Source organism: Crocuta crocuta, unplaced genomic scaffold, assembly GCF_008692635.1.
Source record: "Crocuta crocuta isolate KB4526 unplaced genomic scaffold, BGI_CrCroc_1.0 scaffold179, whole genome shotgun sequence".
NCBI lineage: Eukaryota > Metazoa > Chordata > Mammalia > Carnivora > Hyaenidae > Crocuta > Crocuta crocuta.
In genome coordinates this window covers 7,977,549-8,003,418 of record NW_027551568.1, presented here as the reverse complement: position 1 = coordinate 8,003,418, position 25,870 = coordinate 7,977,549, and the positions used below count along the sequence as shown (strand labels likewise).

General features: G+C 38.0%; 2 long non-coding RNA genes across 2 annotated transcripts; one reads left to right on the top strand and one right to left on the bottom strand.

Annotated features, from left to right (window-relative positions):
- Window positions 1–49: 49 nt before the first annotated feature.
- Window positions 50–24,944, bottom strand: LOC144220282 (uncharacterized). Its single transcript, XR_013331678.1, has 3 exons — window positions 24,875–24,944; window positions 5,118–5,227; window positions 50–938 (listed from the first exon to the last, which is right to left on the bottom strand). It is a non-coding gene; the product is annotated as an uncharacterized LOC144220282 (long non-coding RNA).
- On the top strand, window positions 8,009–20,757 carry LOC144220284 (uncharacterized). The gene is made up of 2 exons (XR_013331680.1): window positions 8,009–8,194; window positions 20,463–20,757. It is a non-coding gene; the product is annotated as an uncharacterized LOC144220284 (long non-coding RNA).
- Window positions 24,945–25,870: the final 926 nt, after the last annotated feature.

Genomic DNA, 25,870 nt, shown 5'->3' with positions numbered 1-25,870 from the left:
ATCATACATATTCAAGAAATGTTATATTTATGTTTTATACACACACATACATATATAATAAGATTAGATAGATAGATAGATAGATAGATAGATAGATAGATGTGTATAGTATTCAGAGCCAATAATATGGTCACTAGAAGTGGCCACAATTGTATACACAATGACTATTGTGGGCACATATCAGCCCAGCATGAAAAGGAACTGTATGAAATAAAATCTTCCTAGCTACACAATGTCTAGAGAGTTTTGTGTTAACCCACACACAGGAAATACAATTAAAAAGAACAGGAAATGCAGTTGCTAATGAGTTCAATTAAGGGTAAGACTTCCCCCAACACAGGGGGATTGGTTAAACACTAGGGAGCCTTGGGCCGTCTTAGGTCTATAATGCTGAGGCCTAGTCTACCCTCTAAGGGCCCCATTAAGGGGCCTTAATTTTCCTGAATTAAGCCAGGAGAAATTTAACTGCAAAAGACCAGATTCCAGATCCACATCTGACTCGTAGTGGGAATATTTTCAGATCTCCCTTCATCTTGTCCAGTGCAGATAAAGCATATCTCTGGCATCCCACAAGGGCCCTCTTGGCCTGGCTCTGGGCCACCTTGCTGAGTGCAGCAACAGCTGCACTGACAGATGCCCCCTCACGGGTGAGGTCCAACAGTTCCTCAAGGCAGGATGGGCATGCAATAAAGACAATTTTTTGCCACATGTTTGTTCTGTGCCCTGTGAGTTCTTTCACTTAGCTTTCTCCTGCTGTCAAATTCTAACAAGTTCACCCAAAGGATTGAAAAAAGTCTTGACACATTTCCCAATGTTTTCTGCAGAGGAATTACCATCCATCTTGAGAACCTCTGGGCATTGAGCCTGTTGCTGCTGAGGCTGGATTCTGAAGTGGAGTCTGAGAACCTCTTTCTCTTCTCCCAACTACACCCTTAGACCTAGAAGAAAAATAAAGTCTCAGTGGTCAAAAGATGAACTATATAGTGGGCTATGTAGTGAACATCTTGAATTTTGTTGGTTGCCCAGCATCTAAATTCTTTACTTATGTTTACATAATCCCTGCCTATCAGCTCAGGTTAATAGGGGTCCAGATTCAGCTTTCCAAGCTCCCGGGTAAATGAAGGTGAAGTTCTGCAAGCTTATCCAACAGCCCAGAAGTGTGTATCTAGGATCTGTGATGAGAGTGAAGACTTTTATTCCGATGGGCAACAGGCTGAGCAAGAACATCACATTGCCAGGAGTAGCTCTCAGGACAGTGGAGGTCCTATATGCAATGCTGACAACAGGTGCCACTGCCCTCAGGGTCTTCTTAGACTAGTTCTCTAGCTATCTTTGCACTGTGGCTCTAACTAAGAAGCCTGCCTTCCTTCCCACCATTTTCTGAGTCTGGTTCTCCAGTCATCCTAGAAATCTATGAGTCATTCTCTATCTTTTCAGTAAATATTTTTCCACTTAAAGTAGTTCTAGTTCGCTTGGGTTGTGGACTCCATGTTTGTGCTTCTCTAAAACTCGTATGTTGAAACCCTAACCCCCAATGGGATGTTATTAGGAAGTGGAGCCTTTGAGAGACAATTAGGTTATGAGGCTATAGTCCTCATCCTGGGATTAACGCTCTTGTAAGAAGAGACAGCAGAGTGCTTGTCTCCTCCCTCTCTGCTTTTGGCCATATGAGGTTACAACTGGAAGGCCAGCACCTGCAGATCAAGAAGAGAATCCTCACTGAGTATGGATCTGGGCTTTCTAGTCTCCAGAAATGTGAGACATAAATATTTGTTATTTAAGCACTCCCCTCCCCCCCACCAAGTCTATGATAGCAGCTTGAACTGACTGAAATAGCTTATTGTCTGTTTCAACCTAAAGCCTGGAGTAATGTGGATAGTTAGCAATTAGTAAACCACTGAAAGGGATTCAGTACAGTACCTTGTGCCTTCTAATCATTCCATAAACATTGGCCGTACATCAATATATGCCAGGTACTGTGCTAGGTGCTGTGGAGGCAGAAATGATCCAGACTCAGTTCATAACATGTTGCTCACAATCTTTGGTGGGGGTGAGGGGGCAGAATAGCAAATGTTTATATTCACATACTAGTGCCGAGCAGACATAAAGCCCAGAATTGGTATAAGTTGTGAACCCTAATCCTTTCCTGCCTATATGTATTGTACATCGTATTTATGACCTTTCTTTTGACTTTTCTGTGATGTCTTTGTTATATAATAATCTGTGTTTCTGTGTCATGTGTGAAATACTCTCTTTCTCAGATCCAGGATTATTAAAATTCTTACCTATAAATATTTTTTCTCACAGTTTTACATTTCCTATAAGTTTTTAAAAATTAAATAGTTTAGCAAATGTTTTCCTGAATCTATTGAAGCGATTTTATGGTTTATCTCCTTTCATGAATTAATGAAGTGTATTACTTTAAACTATGTGTTAATATTAAGCCATACCAACATTCCTGGGATACACTCAAGTCAGTCTGGATTTTATTCACAAATTATTGGAATTAATGTGCTAATATTTTGTTTAAAATGTGTATATCTACGTTCATAACTAACATTGCCACATAATTTCTATTTATCATCTGCCTATGCCTGATTGATACCAAGATTATCTCAGCCTCATCAAATAAATTAGGGGGATTACCTGTTTACCAGTTCTCTGGAACAGTTTGCGCTAGCTTGAAATCAACTCTTATCTTGATTTTTTCCTGAAATTTGCCTGTAAAACGTGAGCAGAGTGCCAACTTTTTTTGTGTGTGTGGCTAGTTTTAGCCATGCTTTTACTAAGAATCACTATATCCTTACTGTAGTAGTCAAGTATTTGAAGTTCAAAAATCCATTACTTAGACCATTCATTATTCCAAACCCCTCCACACATAACTTCTATCTTTCATTCACTATGATTACTCTCTTCACAGTCCTTCCTCTTGTGTTTTTTAGGTATTATCTATTTCATATTACTGTCCAATCTGATTCTGTCCCAATTTGCTTTCCAAAAGAAGTTTCTAGGACCTTAGAGAATGGAGCATATCAGAGTTCAGGAAATAGTCCTCCAATAGTTATAGGGTACTGAATGCTCCTGTCATATTAAAACATCCACTCTCTGGGGCTCCTGGGTGAATCAGTCTGTTAAGCTCAGGTCATGATCTCACAGCTCATGAGTTCAAGGCTCATGTCAGGCTCTGTGCTGACAGCTCAGAGCCTTGAGCCTGCTTCAGATTCTGTGTATCCCTCTCTGCCCCTCTTCGGCTTATTCTCTCTCTCTCTCTCTCTCATTAATAAACATTTAAAAAATTAATTAATTAAAAAAATAAAACATCCACTGCCTAATTCCCGAGTCCCTGGAGGGAATGTACCGTCTCTCCTACAAAATCATTTGTAAGTATTTAAAGGATACTCACTATGTGCTGGGCTCAGAGCCAGGAGCCAAGATGAGTAAAAAATGTTGCATACCTTCCACCCTCCTCAACAAGGTTTCACAGTCTTTTGGGGAGATGGACAATTTTCAAGGACATAATTTTATAAGCAAACAATTAGAGAAATGAGGTAAGTGTGAAGGTAAGAACCTAGAAACCCAGAGGAGGCCATATTTAAATGCCTGAGGATGACAAGTTGTTACTGTGGAGTCAACTCCTTCCTCTCGATCTTAGATGAGCAATTATTTGCCCATGAGCAGCCCATTTTTAGCACTGAAAATCTCAAAACCTGGGAAATTCCTCAGTTCCTGACAGCCTGGGTCAACTGTCCACCCAATCTAGACCACAAGAGCATAGCGTTACACCTGGACGGCAAGAATCAAAAGGATATCTGAATAATTACAAACAAGATTTTCACCAGGCATAGGATGTAAGGATCACAGAGAAGGCAGAAGGAACAGTAAAGGCAGAGGCAGGAGAGAACATGGTCGTGACTTGGAATTCCAAGTCATTCCATGTGACATAAGGTCCAATGCATACGGGAAAGGGTAGGAGACGACCTTGCTTGAATAGGCAAAGGCCTGAGAGCAAATCTTGTTAGGGAGAGTCAGCTTAATTTTACTAGGAGGGGATGGCATTAAGAGAGCTGGCTTTGATAAACATAAGCATGCGAACGTAGACTCCAAACTACTTCAGACCCTTGTAGATTCTGGGTTTTAACTACCAGTTGGCAGAATGGTCTACATCTTTATTATCAAGACCCAACATCTGACAGAAGTGAAAGCCTCAAATTCCTGCACTCTCATCTGAGTGGGCTACACCTTCACTGTGTGACCTCAGGCAAGTATCTAAAATTCTCTCAGCCTTGGTATCTTCCTCCCTAAAATAGAAACAGTGATAGTAATTCTATTACTTTTGCAGGGAAGGGGTAGGGGATGTGTGTGGATGGGCTCTAGAAAATGTCAGGCAACCAGCAGCTCCAGCTTTGGATTTTGTAGTTGGAATGGCCTGGTGACTAATCATGTGAGCGAAAACTGACTGAAAAGAAAAGGAACTGAACTCCTCAGTGATTGAAGTTAGCCCCTAAATTGTGCCACTTCAGCAAGGCTATATAATAGGCCTTAAACTTGAGATAACTCGGCAATAGCATAGCTCAGCACCGTGAAAGTCGACTGTGTATAATTTGCATGTGAAATGGATCAGTCTGGGATCTCAGTGCAAAGGAGGGCTATATTTACCCAGACACAGAAGTGAAGCTAACTATGAAAGAGTTAACAAGCATGAGGCTGAGACAGCGTTTTTCATTAAATGGCACCTATCAGTGTCTTTCTCACTTAATTCCAACAGGGACTGCACATTTCCCTCTGTGGGCTTTCATCTCCCTGGTTTCCAGCACTGCAAACACTCCATTGTTTCCATTTGCTTGGGTATACCAACATATTGGCCCATATGGGCTTCAGGTGCCATTCTCACCTGCATATCCCCAAACATTGCCTTCCCCAAATCTTGCCCATTTTCTAGCTGTCTGTACCCAACACTGTAACTGGGGCCGTGATCATGGCTTGTTTGTAGAGGAACTCTGGGTCAACCTTGGTTTATCTAATTTACCATTTTATTAGGTTGAGGTTAGAAATGACACCATGTCCATAGATAGAGCTCACTAGGAATAGCATGAACTCATGACCCATAGATGGCATACCAGCTTAGGAGTCTCGTGTCTTGGTTTCCGACCTCAGGTCTGTTGTTAACTGTTGGTGTGACCGTGAGTGAATCTCTTGAATGATCTGAGCCTGAGCCCCAGTTTTCCACCTGCAAAGTGGAGGACAGTAATTTTACTTGTTTGACCCAGCAGCTGGGCTGCAAATAAAGAAATACTGCTAAATGCATTTTTGTAAACTACAGTTGCTGCCAGTGATGGGAGCCTTAAAAACAAGAATGATTGGGGTGCCTGGGTGGCTCAGTTGGTTAAGCGTCCGACTTCGGCTCAGGTCATGATCTCATGGTTCATGGGTTCGAGCCCCGTCTTGGGCTCGGGCTCTATACTGACAGCTAGCTCAGAGCCTGAAGCCTGCCTCAGATTCTGTCTCTGTCTCTCTCTCTCTGACCCTCCCCTGCTCTCTCTCTCTCTCTTTCTCTCAGAAATAAAGAAAAAAAATTAAGAAAAAAACAAGAATGATTAAAATGCTTGATTTTGACTGAGAAGTTCAAATTCTATTTTCCACTTATTGGTTGGATGATAATGGATGAGACAGCATCAGTATCTTGGAGTAAGTAAGGGTTTGGCTCTGGAGCCAAACTGCCTAGTTTCAAATCCTAACTCCAGGTGTGTGTGGCCATACACAGGTTACTAAAATACCCAATGGTTCAATTTCCTTACCTCTTTAATGCTGATGGCATGAATTGGTTGTAATATTGACAAGATAATATTAACAGATACTAATAGAGTTTACAGTATCCGGTTGATAGGAGGATTAACCAAATTTAAAATCTATAAAGCACTTTGATCAGAGGCAGTCACACTGAAATTCCTCAATCTGTGTCAGTTACATTTATTTCAGTTACGTTTTCTAAAAAGGATTAAGAGGTGGCAGCATAAAATAATAAATTTTAAAATATTTTGCCACCTTCAAATATCTTTGCCAAAACTCCTCAGATATCACTGGTCCATAGATACTGGTGAAGTGTACTTTTACTCTTCAAGGTGGAATCTCTCTCCCTCACACACACAGACACACTCACACATGCCCTTCTCAGCCACAAACACACACAGCTGCACACACATACACACCCACACACATGTCCAAACACTCTAGAAAAGTTCTGATCCTTCCCAGTGCAGAAATTGTTCTCTTTTGTCAATGCTGAACCTAAAAGGATAAAAACCAGGACCTTCCAGACAATCAACAACTTATTTTGTTTCCAGGAAGTCCCTGTCCCCTGAAAATCATTGATTTGCCAGTCATGGGTCATTAATTTTAAACAAGATCAGACATTCTTCCTTTCAGGTAATTGGTTAGCTCAGCTCTAAGAGGAACTTGGGTTACAGTACATGAGTCACTTGATGAATATTTGTTGACTGACCAAATTAATGATCATAAAATAAAAATATAGGAAACCATCAAGCCACCATGTGCTTGTTATGACAAAACACTTTGGAGTACATTTTTTTAGAACTCTGTTGTGTAAATATTTATATTTCCCATGTCAGCCCAGTCTCCATTTACTTTTATCCTGTAGATCACTGAGTCATTTATGAAACTCAATACTTAGAATTATATATGTATAAAAAAACAACACTGGAGCTTTGTCCATGAGAATCCAAGACTTGTCCTCCAGGCACCCCTGCCTCTCATCCACCCATCCATCCATTTGTTAGCAACATTTCATGGAGTACTTCCCCCATAAGAAACATCATGCTGATGGTGGACAGTGGTAGGAAAATGAAAGTGATGGGTTCCTGACTTTAAGGAGAACACAGTCAGATGGGAGAGTAGAGAGATACAAGGAAATGTGGCAAAGACTTTCTGGAGGAGGTGGCATTTGAGCTGCAATGAAGAAGAAGCAGGGGCACATCAGGGTTTCAGGGTCTTCTGCCAATTGACTGTAGGTTGGCAACCATTCTGCTCAGCTCTTCTCCATGTATCTGCTCCTTCTGTGCCCCAGATCACAGGAAATTCCCTATCTGGACTGTGGATGGAAAAACAAAGAGGACTGAGCGAAAAAATGCAGAAGGCATCTAAAATGGCTACTCAGACGTGCAGAACATCAAGTCCGCTCACATCCCATTGATCAAAGCATGTCACATGGATAAGTACATGTCAGAAAGCCATGGATGTATACTCCTGTCATGGGGAAAGTCATGTGACAGTCAATGGGACATGCAATCCCATTTCAGGAAGAGAGTGGAAACTTGAGAATAAAAATCTGCCAGAGTAATTTTATTAAAGCGCAGACAACTTACTAGGGATAGTTTCTCTGAATGAAAGGAGATGAAAACGAAGCCCATCCAGGGCCAGTCCTCCTGCTAAATCCAGTTGATGTAGCTGTAAACCTTGGAGTCCTTTGGCGCTTTATTTTCTCTCTTCCCCAAGGCAAAACATTTACTAAATCAAATTAATTCCATTTATAACACTAGCAATAGTACTTAGCAAAGAACCTGGTTTATAGTTGATAATATTCATTACATATTTGATGAATGAATGAACATATGATTGAATAAATGAATGATTGGAATGCCAGCCTTTCTTGGCAAAGTCCATTTTAGGTTGCATGCCTATCTAAGAATGCCTAAGCACCGAGGCTTATCAATTACTGTTATACCTGATAATAACTGTTGATTCATCTTCCTCACACTATACTGTATTCACTGTGAGGTCAAGGATGTGCCATCTCTGTCTCCCAAGGGTTTCAGTATCTGATATATAATAAGAGCTCAGTTCTATGCTTTGGTTCCTAGCTGTCATTATCAGCATGATGTCATGACCCCTTTGCATATGACAACAAAGGCTTTGTTTATGACATGAATACTTTGTATGTGATAGGCAGCTCTCACAGGCTAGCTGGTTCACACAATGAGTTAACTGACAACACTAGAGTTTACCAGCTCAGCCTGTCTCCAAAATCATGTGTGTTATGCTATACCATTCTGACCCCTTCAAATCAGCTACAAGAGAAGATATCTTTAGTATAGGCAACAAAAAATACGCAAGGAAACTGTACAAGTTAACGAGAAAAGCACAACAGCTCAACAGAAATATGGACAAACAGTTTAAAGAGGTTTGTAAAAAACAGAAAATTCATGGTTTATAGAATTCAAGGAGATATTCAATCCCGTTAGTTCAAAATATGCTATTATTTTGCACTCATTTGATTAGCAGAAGTTAAAAAGTCTGACAATACCAGTTGTTGGAAAGTTAAAAAAAAAAAAAACAGGATTGGCTATATACTGCTGATGGATGTATAAATTGTTTCAATCACTTAAAAATAGTTGGAAATTATGTTAAATTTGTACATTTAAATACCATGCAAAATAGCAGTTTTAGTTCTCCATGCAGAATCAAGGGAACATTTTAAACATGTCTGATATTATTCACAATAGCATCTTTGAAATTTGCAAAAACTGAAAAAAACCCAGTATCCATAGACAGGGTAACAAATGAATAAATTGTTGTAAATTTGTTAATGGTATTATATCCCTAAAAATAAGTGAAGTACAGCAGTGAAAACAATATAGGTGAGCCTTAACAATATGTCTAAATGAGAAACACACTTGTAAAATATTATGTACAACATAAATAAATTTTTATTAGAAAGTTGAAAATAATTCATTTTAAAATAAGTAATTTCTTGAATATATAAAAAATAAAATGGGAAAATAAAGAAGTGATACATAAGGACTTTGGGATGGTGGTTACTCTGTATGAAGTAAAATAAGAAAGGGAAGATTCCTTACAGTTATTATGAAGGTCTTGCATTGACTTGTGGATTCGTAGAGGCTTATAACATTATTTCAAGGTAACTATTTTTATAAAATTTTAGAAGAGGGGCACCTGGGTGGCTTAGTTGGTTAAGTGTCTGCCCCTTGGTTTTGGCTCAGGTCATGATCTCCCAGTTTTGTGAGTTCAAGCCCCACGTCAGGCACTGCACTGACAGTATGGAGGCTGCTTGGGATTCTCTCTCTCCGTCTCTCTCCACCCCTTCCTTATTCACACTGTCTCTGTTTCTCTCAAAATAAACAAATAAACAAACTTAAACATTTTTTCTTTAGATTTAGAGTAATCCATGGACCAATGATAAAGTCCATGGCCCTTTTTTTACAAAGATTATAATTTATAAAGATTAATTTATAAAGATTATAAATAATTCAATTGCACTTGAAACCCATTTAAAAAATAAAAGGAAACTAAAGACATAAGTGTAATCCAAGAACCTAAGCTCAGAGTTTAAATGGAATATTGATTCTGAGAAAAAATCCTCCAATCTGTTATATAGTCCTCTTCATTTAGTTCAAGTGCAGTTGTCACAGGAAGATCATCAAAAGAAACAGAAGAGGGCCCCCAGCACTGGGGCACACCCACTATGGGTCAGAGACTAGTGAGATAAACAAGAATCATGATGACACAGAGGACACTGAGCACAACCAGGAGCCACTTAACAACCAGAAGGCTGGCGGTCACAGGACACCCTTGGGAAAGGAGAGGTCAGATGAGTCTAGTGCTGGGTAAACAATCAGGATCTGAAGATTCACAGAAAATAAAGATGCTAGAGCTCATTTAATAAGAGAAAATGTGCAGTGGCCTGGAATAAAGACAAAACTAGAAATTACAAGACTGTCTTTAGCTCTTTTCCTGGCTACTATTAGGCTTTCATGCAAGTCATCTTCTCTGGCTAAATTCCAGTTTCTTCCTAGGATGTCTTCCTCCTTTACAGGAGCTTTTGTGAGGCTGACATACATGTAAGGATATGCATATTTGGAAATTATAAAATGCTTAATAAAGGCGAGAAGTTATTATTATTTTGATTATTTTGCTCATTAAGGATACTGAAGATGCAGTAACCATGAAAAATGCCAGGGAGTCTGTGACATGTATAAGTGCCCATCATTGTCTGCCTCCCTCTGCCGGATTATAAATTCTTGAAGGACAGAGATATTAACACATTCTCTGATATACCTTCTGCATCTATCTCATTAGCTGGTCCCTGCATTCTGTGAAGTATTGAATCAATGAATGGAATAATTGCAAACAACTCTAGAGCTGGCCTCTTTATAACCCAGCTGCACAATGACAATGATTTCATAGCTAGATCTTTTTCAGCCTACCCTCCACATAGGTGACACCCCAGCCTTTCTGAGAGAAAAATCTCATTACAGGATTCTGCTTAAAATTCCCTTGAGCTCTCTACAGTCTACAGGAGAAAAAAAAAGCTCAAATTCCTTAGCATGATATTCAACACTAATAACATAGTCTGTCTTCTCTCCACTTTTCCTCCCCTTACCTTCTCTTGTCTGCCAAAGAGGCTTACTGATCTGCTGAGTTCTAGAATATGGGCCAGGCTCTTTCCAAGCCTTGCAGTATTTTGTGTTCTTCCTCACACCTAGAATTCTCTTGCCATTCTTTAGTCTATCCCCACCAAGCAAACTACAGTTTCCATGAACAGTAGGAACTCACACAACTGTTCTTCTTGTCAGGCCGAGGCAGAGTCCCACACACCTCATGGCATGATTTGTTTACATGTGAAGATTGTCATGGCCAAGAATATATTCATCCCTTTCCTCCGTCATCTGCCATAATGCTTAGAAACAGAAGGTATGCTCAAGATACATTTAGTGTGAGAACAGAAGAAAGGATCTTGCTTCTCCAGTTGAAGCACAGCAGATATTCATGGTAGAGGCCTGGGAAGTATTTCTCATGGACCTCTACACAATTATCCCTATGGGGGGAAAAAATAAGTACTACTATTTTGAACTTCACAAATTTGCCCAGCCCTCAAGAGCTTATTTCCTCTGCAATTTTGACTCTATAGTATTGAGTTCGATTTTATCAAATAGTAATTTTTCACATGTGTGACACATGGAGGTGGGTGATTGATGTAGAATTTGAAAAATCACTCTAACCTGTCAGAAGGACCTATGGATTAATGAGAATTATTATTTATAGTGGTAAATGTGGCTTTGCAGTAACCCAGCCAAATCAAAGCATTATTTAAAAGGACGTTACCTCATACCTGCCTCCTTCCCTAACTAATATTATTGCTGGTAAGGCCAGTGTAGTCAAATAACTAACTTGTGTTGAATTTCAGGCGTTCAATCTGCTTCCTTTGATTGATACTTCAGATAGGTTATTTTTCTATGCTCATTTATAAAAATGTGACCCTGAATATTATAAGGTCTTTATATTCCTAGAAATAGAAATTCCCAAGGAATAGAAATATATCTTTTCTTAATCTTATTTTTTTAGTTGCTTTTTAAGTCTATAAGTCACTATTATGGACTGGATTGTGACAAGTGTCCCAAATTCATATGTTAAAGCTTTTATCTCCAATATGCCACATTTGAAGATAAGCCCTTTAAGAAAGTCATTAAGGTTAAATGAGATCATAAGAATGGGGTCCGAATCCAATAGCATTGGTGGCCTTTGAGAAGAGGAAGAGACCCCAGAGCTCTCTCTATATATATGTTCACAGAGCAAAGGCTGTGTGAGGACACATGGAGAAGACAGTTTTCTACAAACAGGAAGAGAAGTCTCACCATAAGTCAACTCAGAAGATGCCTTGATCTTGGACTTCTAGCCTCCAGAAATGTTAGGGAAAAAAAACTGTTCTGTTGGTTAAGCCACATAGTCTGTGGTATTCTCTTACAGCAGCCTGAGCTAACTAATACAACAACATGCAATGACATACAAAAGCTTAAAGGAACATTGCACTATTTCTTAACATGTGCATATGCATGTAACCCCTCCCTAATCAGGACAGAACACATATGAAACAACCCAGAAAATTCTCAGCTACCGCTTCCTGAGAAAATCTAACCTGAACCCCCACTCTGAGGCAACCACTGGTCTGATTTCCATCAGCATAGATTAAGTTGTGCCTATAATAGAATGGGATCTTACAACATGGGCTCCTTTTGGTCTGAATTCATTAGCTTAACATGATGTTGTTAAGATTCATCCATGTTATCTCATGTATCAGTAGTTTGTCATATGTATATATATGTCATATATAGATGTATACACACACACACACATAGTGAAATGCCACTCAGAAATACATATGTATATACATAATTATATCTGAGTGGTATCTTTCTGTAAAAATGTATCCAAAATTATTTATCTATTGTTCTTTTGTTTTCTGTTTTTAAGTTTAATTATTTATTTATTTTGAGATAAATAGCAAGTGGGGGAAGTGCAGAGGGAGGGAGAGAGAGAGAGAGAGAGAGAATCCCAAGCAGGTTCCTCACTGTCAGCACAGAGCCCAATGCAGGGTTTGAACGCATGAACTGTGAGATCATGACCTGAGCCGAAATCAAGAGTCAGGTGTTGGGGCCCCTGAGTGACTAAATCAGTTAAGCATCCGACTAAGGCTCAGGTCATGATCTCACGGTTTCTTGTGGGTTCGAACCCCGTTTTGGACTCTGTGCTGTCAGCTTGGAGCTAGGAACCTCCTTTGAATTCTGGGTCTTTCTCTCTACCCCTTCCCTGCTCATTCTCTGTCTCTCTCTCTCTCAAAAATAAACATTAAACAAAAACATTTTTTAAAGAGTTGGATGCTTAATCGACTGAGCTATCCAGGTGTCCCACCCATTGTTCTTTTAATAGAATATTCTCTGCTGAGAGTTTATATCAACATTTTTGGCATTTATTGAGATGATTATGTAATTCTGTTATTTCTCTTTCTATTTGTCAGTAATGGTGAACCATAGTGATTTATTTTGTAATGTTAAATCGGCCCTGTATGGTTTCCATAAATCTGACTTGATCATGTTGTATTATCATTTTATATACTGTCAAAAATTATTTGTTAATAATTATTCTCTTAGAGGTTTTTGTGTCCATGCATTAGAGAGTTCAGTCTTGAGGTTTTATTTCTCGTAATGTGTGTTCAGTTTTGATGCCCCAATTGATGATGCCTCATAAAATGGGTTGGGAAGTGCTTCTTTTTCTATTTTCTGAAAGAATTTGTATGTTATTTTAAGGATTTGCTAGTGTTCACTAATGAAGTCATTTATACATGGAGTTTCCTTTGTGGAAATATACTTAAATACAAACTAACTTTCTCTCACAGAGATAGGACTATTCAGATCTTCTATTCTTGAGATAGTTCTGGCAAGATGTGTCGTTAACAAATCCTTCTATTTTATTTAAATAGTCATGTTTACTGGCATAATTGGTTTTATTATCATCCTTTAAGTCTATTTTATTATTGTTTGGATTCTCAGTGATGCCCACTCCTTCATTCCTGAAACTGGTAATTTGTGTTTCATCCCTTGACTTTCTTGGTCAGTCCAGCTAAAAGGCTATTAATCTTACTGCTCCTTTCAAATAATCAGGTTTTGTTTATGTTCAGCTTATTATTTGTTCCTTTTTTATGTATTTCTACTCTTATCTGTATGATTTCCTACCTTGTAGTTAATTTGCATTTGATTTACTTTTACTTTTCTAGTTTCTTGGTGGTTAAGCTTAGATCATTAATTTAAGACCTATGTTCTTTTATCATACAATTATTTGAAGCTCCAGATTTTCCTTTAACCAACGCTTAGCTGCATCCCACATTGTGTCTTAATGTTATAAACATTCATTGTATAATATACATTATTTTGTATTTATTATTTTAGAATTATAGTTATCATGTATTATTTTGTTTTTTAGTACTACTTAAAACTAAGTAGAACTAAACATTAGAAGGTATTCTTTGATCTCATAGGTTTTTTAAAGTCTTTTCATCTGCTTACCAAGTGTGTGCTGAGTTGATTTATGGTTCATCATATAAACTAATTTGGTGAGTTTTTATAACAGTTGAAAACACTGTACATTGTACACTTTCGATTATTCTACAAATATCAATTAGATCAAGCTAGTTAATAATATTTCTCAGTTCTTCTATAACTTTACTGATATTTTGTTTACTCTCAATTTCTGAGAGAGATGTTAAAAACTCAAACTGTAATTGTTGATTTTTTTAATTTATAACTTTAGTTTTGACAATTTTTAATCCAGAATTTTAAAGCTCTGCTATTCAATACATTTTAGGTTTCTTATATCTCTCTGAAAAACTGACACTTTTATTTTCATAAAATTTCCCCCTTTATCTCTGGTAACATTCCTTGTTTTACAGCCTCCATTGTCTGATATTATTATACCACTCAGTTTTCTGATGATTAATTTTACAAAGTATATCTTCTCCCATCATTTTACTTTTCACCTATTTGTATCTTTCTAGTTAAAGTACGTTTCACATAACAGCCCAATGTTAGGATTTGTTTCTTTATCTAGTCTGCTAATTTGCTGCCTTTTACTGGAATGTTTAATCCATTTTCATAAAATGTAAATATTAATACCATTGGATTTAAGTCTTTCATATTGCTATTTGTTTCATCTGTTTTTGTGTCTTTGTTGTATTTTTGCTTCACTTACAAACCACACAGCCTGTTGGTTCCCCGAAAACATTTTCATATATTTTATCCAGTTTTTTTGGTCATTGTTGTTGCTTTTACAGACAAAGAGTTCAATATCCGTTATTCACTATAACCCAAATGGAAGTGCTTTCCTATTTGTTTTGAAATTTAATAGCAAATCATCAACATTTCCAATGACAAAATACCCCATAATCTTTGGGCTCTTATCCCAGGAAGAGATGTGCTTTACATTCTGAATTATCAGCTGTAGGAGAGCATGTGGAAAAGAAACTTGGATTATGGACCTGCTCTGAAGGAAAGGGGCCCTGAGGGAACCGGGGTCAGAGGTCAGAACTAGCAATGCCTCTGGAATCCTGATGCCAGGCAAACTTTCAACCTAAAATCAACCGTCACATGTTTTAGAGCTATCTGACTTAGATACCCAGTGCTGGGAACCAGAAATTTAATTGATATTGAAAAAAAGAAACATATAAAACTGTCAATTCAAGGAATCTTTTATCAGTAGAGGAGGCAGTGAGCCTGGCATGGAAGCCAAAGCTGGCTCAAATGTAAGGTTCTTAAACTACACACTTCCAAGACAGACATCCTGTCAAATGTGTTCGGAGTTATATTCGTTATCCATTGCTTTATAACCAATTATGCAAAAAAGAAAAAAGTACCAACTTTTTACGACAAACACGTATTACCCCACTTTGCTTCTGTGGGTCAGAAACCCAGGAATGGTTCAACTGGGTGGTTTCTGGCTCAGGGTCTCTCTTAAGATTGCATCAGGCTGTTGGCCAGGGCTGCAGTCATCCACTCGTTGACACGCCTCAGTCTCTCTCTGGCTGTTGACCAGAGACTTCAGTTCCTCACCCCCTCAGCTTCTCCCTAGGCTACTAAGTGTTTTCATGGCATGGCAACTGGCTTCCCACACAGTGAGTGATACAGAGAGATAGAAGGCAATCCCATGCTGCTTTTGATGACCTGGTCTCATCGCTTTAGGCTCATTCTATTCTACTCACTACGTCCAGCCCATCCTCAGCCGAACAGGACATTCCTACCAAGAAGCCAGGAGCTATGGGGATCATCTTCGAGGCTGATATCCACAGGAGCTGCGGTGTTAGTGTTTAGGCTATCCTGTCTGCTTCTTTGTCGGGGGTATGGATGTCGTAAAAACTAGGACTACAAGAAGGCCCAATGCTGATGGAGGAAAGAGCTGTAGTTCTGTGTAGGTTTAGTTATTTACCTATTTTATGTCAATACTTCTTCTCATCATCTGCATACCGGCCATTCCAACTTTTAAGAGAGATTTCTTTCATAATTTCATGTAAAGCACATATTTTGTTTTTACTAAGAGGGAATATACTCACCACTTTAAAAAAAAATGGAAAGGAGGTAAAAGCCCACTGAAACCACTCCACCCAGAGATAACCACTATTAATATTTTGATGAGCATTTCAGACATTTCTATATTCACATAAACACCTAAACTATATATTACATAATTTTACAATAATATTGCACCTGCTTCTCAGCAACTGTGTTGTTCAGTTGATAATATGCTATGAGCAATTTTCCATGTCAATAAATACAGCTCCGTACCATCATTTTTAGTGACTGCAGCGCGTCCCATTGTACGGATGCTCTATAATTTACTCCACTAGTCATTCATTATTAGAAAGGTTGTTTCATATTTGTGTTTTTAGAAGAACTGAATGTGCAGCTGTGGGGAAGCCCAGCTTCACACAAACCTAAAATACAGGGCCTTCATTATCCTGTTTTTATTTCCTTCTCCATGTCACTTCAGATTTTAGTGGAAATATCTGTGTTTCCCGGTTATTGGAAAGAATGTAATTTAAAAAAATATTTGAAGAGGCCATGGTTTACACAGAAATATGTGATTCAGGAGGGGCTTTCCTATTTCCTGGGTAAAGCTTACTTTATTAAGTTTTTGAGGAGACTCACAGCCCACACTCTTTCCATTCATTCTTAATGTGACGCAATGAAGACAGAAAGAAACATTCATCAGTCATTAGTGAGAGACTATCCCTAAAGGGACAGTTTCAGTGTAAAAACACACTAAGCAAAAATCAAGCACCTAAGTCATCACTATACTTCCTTTCCACCAGGCTCATGTCATTCTCCCCATAAAGGTAAAGGAACATTACCTTTAGATCATGGAATAAGGGTGACTATGTAATTTATAACCCAAATGGAGCTCTTTAGGAAGTGAAATAAGACACTATTCACAATTACCTAGGACAACAGACATAAACCAAAACAGTCCCAGGCCAACTGAGGCATACAGTCAACACAACTATGTTAAGGAAACGAAGGTACAGATTGTTGAAATGACTTATCACTCTCCAGAATTAGTAAATTAGCTGGGAATCAAATCAGACTTCTCCTTTGTCAGATCCTCTACTTTTGTGTGAATTTCTAGGGTCCCAAATATCTATGTAAGTTTGTTTTTGGTTGGAGAAATCTCATTGATACAATTTTTTATTCATTGGACTTACTTGAAGAATATATTTCCATAGTGTTAAAGTACTTATTCTTACTCAGATTCAACAATCACCTACTTGTTTATGTCCTGGGTATCTTCACGTGTGCATGTTCTTTTTTTATATATAGATATATATAGTTTATTGTCAAGTTGGTTTACATATAACACCCAGTGCTCATCCCAACAAGTGCCCCTCTCCGTGCCCATCACCCCCTTCCCCTCTCCCCCACCCCACCCCACCCCTCAGCCCTCAGTTTGTTCTCAGCATTCAAGAGTCTCTCATGGTTTGCCTCCCTCCCTCTCCCCAACTGTTTTTCCTCTTATTCTCCCGCTTCGTTCTCTGTTAACTTCCTCCTAATCTGTCTATATGTGCAAACATATGGTATTTGTCCTTCTCTGCCTGACTTATTTCGCTCAGCATAACACCCTCAAGGTCCATCTATGTTGCTACACGTGGCCAAATTTCATTCTTTCTCATTGCCATGTAGTATTCCATTGTATAGATGAACCACATCTTCTTGATCCATTCGTCAGTTGATGGACACGTAGGTTCTTTCCATGTTTTGGCTATTCTTGAGAGTGCTGCTATGAACATTGGGGTACATGTGCCCCTATGCGTCAGCACTCCTGTATCCTTTGGGTAAATTCCTAGCAGTGCTAGTGCTGGCTTATAGGGGAGTTCTACTGTTCATTTTTTGAGGAACCTCCACACTGTTTTCCAGAGGGGCTGCACCATTTTACATTCCCACCAACAGTGTAGGAGGGTACCCATTTCTCCACATCCTCGCCAGCATCTAGAGTCTCCTGATTTGTTCATTTTAGCCACTCTGACCAGAGTGAGCTGGTATCTCAGTATGGTTTTGATTTGTATGATCTTATTCATGTTCTTGCAATTTAGAAAACAGTAGAGGGGTAGTTCATAGGTCCACCACTAGAGAGAGTGCTGGCCAAGATTTTGGGTCTGTAGCCTGCAAGTTTAAGTGGTTTGTGAAGAAGGCAGAAGAGGAGGAGAATGGGATGCCTTTTTATGCAACCATAAAATCATAACCCCCCACTTCTGCCTCTAATTTTTACTAATTGTTTGTTGTGTTTTTAGTTTTTGATTTAATTTTAACATCTGTGAGAAACTTTTGCATCTACATCTGTGGTTTTTCCCCCCAGTATCTCCCACTCTCTGTTCCTTGTTTTCCATAACTTCCATGTTTACCTCTCTCCTTTAACTCATCATGTTATGTTATAATTACTTATTAACGTCTTTGGGTGTCCATCCTTATCAATTACGATCTTCTGAAGGACAAGAACTACCTTATTAATTTCACTCTTTCCAACACAAATTTGGTACTTGGTTAATGTTAGATGAATTAGTGAAAAGATGAATGGAAAAATGAGCAAAATGAAAATATATGATATGATCCAAGGGGAAATCTAAATTTTAGGGTCCAGTCTTGAGGCAAGATACTTCAGACTGGGATATTAAATTTGGATATTACCATTTCAAAAAAGGAAGGTGAAGCAGGAGAAAATATAGCAAATAGCTGACTTCTTAAGCTTATCTCCATCATTCCATAAAAAAAGGAACACAAAAAAAAACAAAACAAAAAAAAACAACAACGAGGGACTATCCATGCTCCTTAAAAAGAAAAATCATCCATGTAAGCCAAAAAATTACAAGACACTGTCAAGATCTTGGAGAACTTTGATTCAACCACTCAAGACAGTTAACACTTCCTATTGCCTATTATCTACTACTATTCATGTGCCTGTAATCAGATCAGTGTTTAATTAAAATGTTGAATATCATAGGTTTAAAAACAAGATCCTCAGAGGCATAAGTAGAGACCTTTGTAGAGCTTGACATTGATTCATTAATTATTTAGTTAGGCTTTCTGCAATCACCTTTGAACTAAATTATTGTACTGTCATATAACCGATGTTTCTATATTTTGGGCACAACGGGACCATGAGATTTTTGCCAAATCCAGGTAAAAGAAATATGCATTTATTTCTGAATCTAACAATCCTGTCAAAAATGGTAAGGTTACTGTGCCTGGACTCATTTTCCATGAACCAGTGCCGTTTTCGGTTTTTGTTTTTGTTTTTGTTCTTTCATTGATTCTTGACTTTTACCTAGCAATCTATTCATTTAATCACTCAACTTTTTTTTTTCTGATGAATTCTCTGTGATAAACATTATGTTAAATTCTGGTGTCAAATAACTAGCTTTTATATATCTTGTATCTAATCTTAGTCTTCTTTTTTATAAATTAAACAATATTTGCCTGACTCTGGTCTTCAGGGATTTATTTGTTCCCACAGAATTCCAAACTAATCACTGACAATATATCTTTGCTATGAACCTTAAGACTTTTTATTTTATTTTATTTTTTTTTGGTTAGTGTCAGGTTTGTGATTTTTTTTTTCCTGGCACAGTCTAAACAACTGAACTCAAGATCATCTAAAGCAGGTCTCTGATGAGTTTATGTTCCTTGGGACCTTGTTTTTCCCATGCTTTCTCCATGGAGGCCCTTCCACTGGTTCTTTGAGTCCTTTTATGACCTACCTACATTCCTTCTATCACATGCCCTCAGTTCCACGCTCCAAGTTGCTTCTTTTACTCTATAACCCACGTTCAACATTTGGTATTCTTGGAAATGAGAAAAGAGATGAAAACCTTAGCCCTTTGGAATAGTCATATTTCTATCTTCCCCACCGTCAGTGACATTGTGTCTCTCTCTGTGACTTTTTATGAGAAAAGGAACTTTTGTTTGTTACATCTTGTGGACACAGCATTTCTAACAAGCCATAGATGCTGTTTTTGTATCTCAACTCTTATATCTTACTCCCAGCTATGGTTGTCTTAGCTACCTGCAGCATCTTGTTATTTCAGATCTATTGTGGCTTACATTGATGGTCCTGCTGGGGTAGAAGATTATAGCATCACAAAAATGTTTAAAAATGAGAATATCTATATGGATCTTCAAAATCATTGGATCATTCAATCTAGTGTAAGTCCAAATAATGGCCAAAATCATATATATTTCTAGAATGCCAAACCCCATGATTTGAAGTTCTTTCTGTATGATTTTTTGCCAATATTCCTTAGTAAAATGATCTCTTTTGCTCTCAGATCCTGCTTTTGGTTATATGACAATAGCTCTTTAAAAAAATAATTTGCACAATTAATACGCAAACATGCTTGGAGTCAAATGCTCTGCAGTGAATATTGATTGAGTGCTTCCATTGTAAAAAGCTGTGTCTTTCCCCAGAAAACTTGCTATGAAAAAAATAGAAATAAAAACAGCAACAATTAAGATATAAAATAGAGCCAAGAATGAGGACATAGCTCAGAGCCCTGAGGTTATTTTAACTTATGTTATTTTCTCCATTCCTTTCGTTTTTCTTTTCATATTTCCTCCTAGAAACCTTGGCTCCCCAGGAGAGAAAGTCTTCATTGTTGCAAGTTCCCTGAAAGATTTGCAGAAAAATTGGGATCTTTTGTTTCTGCCCTTCATTCATCTTCTTTTCCTTTGCCAAAGCAAACACATTTGCATTCTGAAATCAAAGGCATCAGCCAGCTGTGCTTGCCATGGAATAACCCCTGTGCAACCTGTGTTTGAACCCTTTGGAAGCTTTGATGCTGACACTGAAAAAAATCCAAGCGATGTTCATTTATCCCACTTGGAATTGCTTGATAAATTGTGTTGCTGGACTTAACACTTGCCAGTTAGTCTCTTGTGGTTTATTGGCCCTGTGTCCATTGCATCCATCGCTGAATTTGTCAAGTGGTGCCCATCCTGCAAGGCTTTCGGATACAAATCTTCTCTTAACTTGCTTCATGCTCATTTGGAGCCTTTACGTGAAACACTGCCTTCCTGGTCTCACAACGCTCCTGTGATACAGTCGGGGAAGGTGTTTGTATTTTTCAGATACTGAAACTGATATTTCATTGGAATCAGCGATTAATTCAGATTACAAGGCACCTGGCAAAACCAGGACTTGAACTCAGGTCTCATGACCGAATATTCAATGAACTTCCCACATTATTCCCTTAGCATCCAGTTTAGTATTAAATTAAGGGATATCACTCATGGTAATCTCTTACCCGAAAATGTCTCTTCTGGCTCCGCTTCCCCTCAAGCTACCACTTCATTTCCATCCTTCTGTTTGTGATAATATTTTCAAACTGTGTGACAGGAGAAAATACTGGGGAAATATACTAGTGGAAACAATGAGATTTTGAATCTCCTAGAATCCAACTCTAACCATTCCTAAATAAACAAAGAGAGAAACTGGGATACTACAGTGAAAAACAACAGACAGTTTCTACAATAAAACCAGCTGATTACATATGTCCAAAAACCTCAAAAATAAAAGCAGGTAGGAAACACCTACCAACATCTCTGAGTCCTCTGTGATGCCAGCATCTGTCTTCAGCCTATCTCCTGGGAAGCTCTGAGGTTCAAATGGACCATCAGCTTTGTCCCAAGATTGGGCTGCCTGGATGTTATTTTTTTAAATTTGTTTATTTATTTATTTAGAACATGTGGTGAGGGACAGAGAGAGAGAGAGAAAGAGAAAATCCCAAGTAGGATCTACCTTGTCAGTGCAGAGCTCATTGGGGGCCTCGAACTCAGGAACCATGAGATCATGACCTGAGCCAAGATCAAGAATCTCAAGTTTAACCAACTGAGTCACCCAGGTACCCCTTCCTGGAAATTATCATACTTTCACATTGATCAGTCATTGACCCGTGAATCTTACAAGGTAGTATGATCTTTGGAGAAACAGATTTTTCCCCATATGGCAATACTCACAGAGGGCTGACAATTAAGGAAGGGTCTTCTCTGGCAATACTCTTAGCATATGCAAGAATCAATCTTCCATTCCTGAAAGGGGATGTGGTCAGTACCTCACTGAGTCCACCAAAGGTATTCACTGGAAAGTGTGAGAGTAGCGACCCAAACTGGGAGTGCTTCTATAAACTCCAGCTTACCGGTGAAAGTGCAGGAACCTCAGTGAAGGTCTGTAATCTTTGAGTCTTGCAAACTCCATCAGTGGAGGGGCCAAACCTCTGCTGTAGGACAAAGCCCTACACAGTGAACTATTTGTTTTAAGGGATGATGAATTGAGCAAAACAGGCAAAAGAGAAACAAAGAAAAGAGAACCTCAAAAAACATTTTTTGAGTGTAGTTATCAAAAAGTTTGAAGCCATATGTTTTCACACATCAAAACAAAAACAGCAGTAACAACAACACAGAATTCTAGAGTGGTGAAGCTTAAAAAAAAACTGTCTTTCACCACCATCCTTCAAAAAGTACAGGAAGACTCATATTGTGTAAAAACAAGGAACAGAAAAGAGTTATATAGGACGTTATTATAAGAAAAAATAGTTTAAGGAGCAGAATAAAGTCAGTGCAGATAATGAAATCCTGCCAAAATCCATCTCTAGGAAGCAGATAAAAATCTGTAAACTAATATTTTTAAAAACCTTAAAGATTTTGAGAAAGTGATAGAAGTTATAAAAGAAACCATGCATTAAAAGTAGATAAATTTCAGCAGTTATGTGATTCGTGGAAAGGAAGATTTGGAAAAAGAGGTTATGACTCACAGAATAATTTTAAAAATTTAAAAATAATTTAAAAATGTTTTTTGGGTGTGGAGTTTGGTGAGTTCCTTATAGATTTTGGATACTAGGCCTTTATCTGATATGTCATTTGCCACTATCTTTCCCCTCTTGAAAACAGTGTGGAGATTCCTCAAAAAATTAACAGTAGAACTCTCCTATGACCCAGCAGTAGCACTGTTAGGAATTTACCCAAGGGATACAGGAGTGCTGACGCATAGGGGAACATGTACCCCAATGTTCATAGCAGCACTCTCAAGAATAGCCAAAACATGGAAAGAGCCTAAGTGTCCATCAACTGATGAATGGATCAAGAAGATGTGGTTCATCTATACAATGGAATACTACATGGCAATGAGAAAGAATGAAGTCTGGTCATGTGTAGCAACATAGATGGAACCTGAGGGTATTATGCTGAGTGAAATAAGTCAGGCAGAGAAGGATAGATATCATATGCTTGCACATATAGGAGGATTAGGAGGAACTTAACAGAGGACCATGGGGGAGAAGAAGAGGAAAAATAGTGGGGGAGAGGGAGGGAGGCAAACCATGAGAGACTCTTGAATGCGGAGAACAAACTGAGGGCTGATGGGGAGGGGGAGGGAAAGGGGGGTGATGGGCATGGAGGAGAGCTCTTGTGGGGATGAGCACTGGGTGTTATATGGAAACCAGCTTGACAATAAACCATTTTTAAAAAATAATTCAAAAATGAAGACTTACCTGGAAGAAACGCAAAACTAAATTAAATACAGATAATATCTTTAAAAATAGAAGACAGAAATGACCAAAAATGTTAAAACTTCCCTTCCCCAAAACAGTATAGATAAATAAGCCTTGAGGAGAACACGACAATGTGGAAAATAAACAAAGAAAATCTAACAAACATTTAATAGGGGTTGGTTTGGAAGAAAATTAGGAAAAAACATACATAATAAACTCTGTGACTATAATTTAAGAAAATTTCTTGAAATAAAATAAAAATCAACTTAGAACTATAAAAATAGGCATACCATATACATAGTGAGTTTAACCCTATGCAGCCTTAATAAAAGATGTATGTAAAGACTATATAAAATTAAGAAAAACCCTTTTGGCATCCAAGTAAAAAGACCTAGTCACTTATACAAGAAAGATTATTAGATATCCATCAAAGATTTTGACACTAATGCTTTATCCCAGAAGACAATGGAGTAAGATATTTACAATGTTTTATTTTTTCTTTGTCTTTTTCTGAGACCTCTCTTTTAAGGTTTTGTGAGGAATTTCTAAAAACATACGATATGTACCTAAAATGGAAAGTGTCTGAAGTTAACTGCAGTATTTTTACCCTAAATCTTTCTACCTCTTTATAACTCTTATTACAGTGAAAATCATGAGACAGAGTGAGCATAAAATTAAGTTTTTAATGCTATTTATTTAACCCATTTTATGTTGCAACAAGGCAACTAAATTGCATACCAGAGTTGAGATTTGCCCAAAGTCACCCACCTCATTAGTGTCAAGGTTCAAGGAACTAATTTGTCTCATCACTCACCAGCATATTCCTTCCAAAACACCCTTTTGGTAAATATCCTACTTTCACTCTGTAGATGTACTATGTGAAACTTATTGCCAATTCAGAGAAAATTATGAAAAAAAAATTATCAACATCTCATGGAACTCTATAAACTGAGCTACCTTGTCAGAATTTCTGTACAAATGGTTTTGTGCATGGATGTTATAAAGAAAAAAAAAGAAAAAATTATAACCAAGATAAAAGTATTTGACTGGGTGGATTACAAAACTATGTATCTTCTACATAGAATAATAATGCTAACAAAGAATAGAGTTTCATGTTAACAAGAAAGTTCAAAGTTTAATACAATTTTTCAGTTTATTTATTTTGAGAAAAAGAGAGAGAGAGTGAGAGAGCATGTGTAAGGGAGGGGCAGAGAGAGAAGGAGAGAGAGAGAATCCCGAGCAGGTTTAGAGCTATCAGCACAGAGCCTGGCTTAGGGCGCGATTTCACAAGAACAGTGAGATGGTGACCTGAGCCAAAATCAGAAGTGGAATACTTAACTGACTGAACCCCCCAGGGCCCTCAAAAATTCCAAGTTTAAGTTCCTATAGAATTTTCCCCTCAAATTTAATTAATTACCAGAAGTGAAAAGAAACAAATAAAAGTATCAAAAACGATTTTGAGAATGGAAAAGCAGAATTAATACTCACACAGTGAAAGAGAATCGCCAACATGTGTAGACTTTAAAAAAATACCATACGATGTCACTCATATGTGGAACCCAGGAAACAAAACCTATGAATACACAAATAAAAAGCAGAATCAGGCTTATAAATAGAAGAACAAAGGAGTCATTGCCAGAGGGGTGGGGGTGGGCCAAATGGGTAAAAGGGAGAAGAAATCAGAGATAGAGGCTTCCGGTTATGGAATGAATAAGTCATGGGAATAAAAGGCACAGTGTAGGGAATATAGTCAATGATTCTATAGTGACAGACGGGAGCTACACTTGTGGTGAGCACAGCATAATGAACAGACTAACTGAGTCACTTTGTTGTACACGTGAAGATGATATAACCTGTGTCAGCTGTACTCAAATTTAAAGTCCACTGAACCTTAAAAAAAAAAAGATAAAATGAAATGAAATGAAATATAAAATAAAATAATAAAATAAAATAAAGCTGTGATTCTCATTTGAAAGTGCATTGGATGTCGTGATCATCATCATCATCGTCATCATCAAGTGTTGTTGTTCTATTAAAGTCTATTTATTTTGAGAGAGAGAGCGAGCATGCACATGAGCAGGGGAAGGGCAGAGAGAGTGAGAAAGAAAGAATCCCAAGCAGGCTCTGCACTGTCAGCATGGAGCCTGACATAGGGCTGAACTCATGAAACCTGAGGTCATGATCTCAGTCGAAACTGAGTCAGATGCTTAACCATTTGAGCCATCCAGGTGCCCCATCAAAATGCCTTGGATATCGGTGAAGAGGAAACAGTTGGCTTAGAAGCTTCAATGCAATGAATACAAAATACTCCTAGACTAATGGATTAAAACAAAACTTGGGATACATATGGGAGGGTCAAAATATTCCCTCTCCAATACAATGTCCATGCATTTGCTTTCCTTTTTCCTTCCCCAGAAAAAAGTTGAAACATTTAGAGATTAATTAATATGCCATTTAAGGACCTCTCCAATTTAGCATCAACAT